Source organism: Chenopodium album, chromosome 7 (genome assembly GCF_948465745.1).
Source record: "Chenopodium album chromosome 7, dcCheAlbu1.1, whole genome shotgun sequence".
NCBI classification, from domain to species: Eukaryota; Viridiplantae; Streptophyta; class Magnoliopsida; order Caryophyllales; family Amaranthaceae; genus Chenopodium; species Chenopodium album.
In genome coordinates this window covers 43,754,792-43,757,396 of record NC_137840.1, presented here as the reverse complement: position 1 = coordinate 43,757,396, position 2,605 = coordinate 43,754,792, and the positions used below count along the sequence as shown (strand labels likewise).

The 2,605-nt window shown below is 37.4% G+C and overlaps 1 non-coding gene across 1 annotated transcript; it reads left to right on the top strand.

Annotated features, from left to right (window-relative positions):
• The first annotated feature begins 1,501 nt into the window (after positions 1-1,501).
• On the top strand, positions 1,502-1,609 carry LOC145641183 (small nucleolar RNA R71). Its single transcript, XR_014115246.1, has one exon. It is a non-coding gene; the product is annotated as a small nucleolar RNA R71 (small nucleolar RNA).
• The last annotated feature ends 996 nt before the right edge of the window (positions 1,610-2,605 follow it).

Genomic DNA, 2,605 nt, shown 5'->3' with positions numbered 1-2,605 from the left:
AAAATTTTCCAGGATCCTTTAACTTGGGTGGGATTTTGTTCATTATGATTGCACTACAATTCTCGGTCAAGTTAACCGTTTCCGCCACATCACATGTTCTTTTTCCACTAAAAATCTCCTTTAGGAACTTTGCATAATTTGGCATTTGTTCTATCACATCGGTAAAATGAATAGTAAGATGAAGTTGTTTAAGTATTTCTATGAATTTCCCAAATTGCTCGTTTAACTTGTGCCTATTAAACTTTTGGGGGTAAGGGAGCTTAGGTTTATAAACTTCTCTTTCTCTCTCTTTCACGTTCTCAACTTGTTCCTTATTCACTCCCTCAACTAAAGTATTCTCATCTCCCTCATTCTCAATTTGGCCATTGCTAGGACTATCTTTAGTAACATTCTTCTTAGAGATTTCACTCTTAAGGACCCTACCACTTCTAGTCACAATATCATTGATAGGACTCTTAAGATCTAAGCTTGGTGAAGTCAAAGAAGAAAGATTTGTAAATTCCTTAAACTCATTAGCCAATTAAGAAATTTGGGTCTCCAACCCCTTATAGCAAGTTAACATGTCATTGAATTTCTCATTGCTTAGGGTCATGTAGGTGTCCAACAATTTAGCTTGCTTCTCTATGACACCTTCCAAGAAACTCCTAGAGGAAAATGATTGATCATACAAATTATCACTATGCTCTTGGGTATTCGAATTAAATCCAAGTGGGGCATCTCTTTGAACATTTGATTGGAAATTTCCCCTACTTTTATTGTTTAAATTACCTATACATTGATTTTGGCTACTATATTGATTATGGTTACCATAACCTTGGTTATAGTCCCCATATCCTTGGCCATGACTTTGACCATTATAACTATGGTTGTTGTAGCTACCACAATTCCTTTGGATTCCATGGTTTCTATAACCACCATTTTGGTTATAATTATCATAGTTCATTTAGTTGTGATAATTCCTACTTCCAACATTCCTTTGAGCATCAAATCTAGGTCCAACATTGTTATTGGCAACTAAGTTCACATGTTCATTCTCACTCCCAACATATTCATTACAAGGAACATTAGGGAAAATAGAAGCATCATGGTCATTCATTCCACACAAATCACAAAACCAACATTCTTTATTCATGCAACAAGAAGAAGGAAGAGAGTTAGAGGAAGAAGTAACTCTCCCCTTAATTTGGGAGGGAAGAATTGGTGCTTGTGAGGTTGCGCTCTCGAGCTTATACTTGATAGAAACTACCTCTTTTCCAAAATCTGAAATTTGAGTCGACAAATTGTTGATAACATTGAGTTGTTCCATTGAGCATCCCATTGTACTACTCTTGTTTATCGACTCCTTCTTACCATCTTGCCATTTCATGTAGTTTCTAACTACATCCTCAATATTACCTACAACCTCTTCCTCTGTCTTATTCATGATTGGGCCTTCGGCTCCGGCAACTAGACTTGAGGACTCAAACCGCCATAAAAAAATTGAATGATTAGGTAAGTGGGGAATCCATGGTGAGGACACACACGTTGATACTCTTTGTATCTCTCCCATGCTTCATAAAGACTTTCACTGAACTTTTTCTTGAAACCTTGAATTAAAGCTCTTGCCTCCGCCGTTTTCTTTTGAGGGAAGAAACAGGAAAGGAATTCGTTGGTGACTTCATCCCAAGTTCTCAAAGAATTAGGCTTCACTTCCTTATCTAACCACTCTTGAGCTCTTCCAATTAGAGAAAAAGGAAATATCTTAAGCCTTATGAATTCTTGAGCTACCCCGTTCACCTTAATTGTGTTGCAATATTTCTAGAATTCCTTAAGATGATTTAGGGGGATCTCATTCACTCCTCCACTATATTGTCTCCTTTCAATCAAATTTATCATTGCCGGAATGATTTCAAAGTCACTATCGGGGATCAATAATGGAGCAATCCTGCTCTCATACTTGTCTGCACCCGGTGTACCCAATTCCTTCAATGTAACCCTTGGGATATCTCTCATGTTAACTTGCAAACACAAACTCAAAGGAAAATATTAGTAACGTAACACGGCTACAAATGTAGCCAAATGAGAAAAAATCATTTTGTATTTTCAAATTTTAGTGAAATAGACTCAACAACAATAGCAAACATCTACGCCACTCCCCGAAAACGGCGCCATTTATTATCTAAGGCGAGACTAAGTCGTTGAAAACTAATCTACCCTCGGTCAAAACACAATTTGTAAACTCTCACATACCCCTATACCAAGCATAGTGTAAGTCGAGGGTCGAACCACTAGAAATGGGAGGTGAATGCTAATGTCAAAGCTAAGCTATTTCGAAGCAATGAGGTGAGGTGTGTCTATTCTACCAATCAAACAATCGAAATGAAATAAAATTGATCAAGCACTAGGGTATGTATCCACATAAACTCGTAATTAATTCAACTAATTGGGATTGGAGTTGACTAAGTCAAGTGTTGCGAGGGAAAATCGATTAAGCAATCAAGAGAATATGATAGGCTAATCTTCTAGAGGTCAAACTAGCGCCAACTACGAGAGACTCTAGCTAGGAAACTTGCAAACCTACTCAATCGGATCGACAAATGTAAGCCACAAATCAATTTTTCGTATC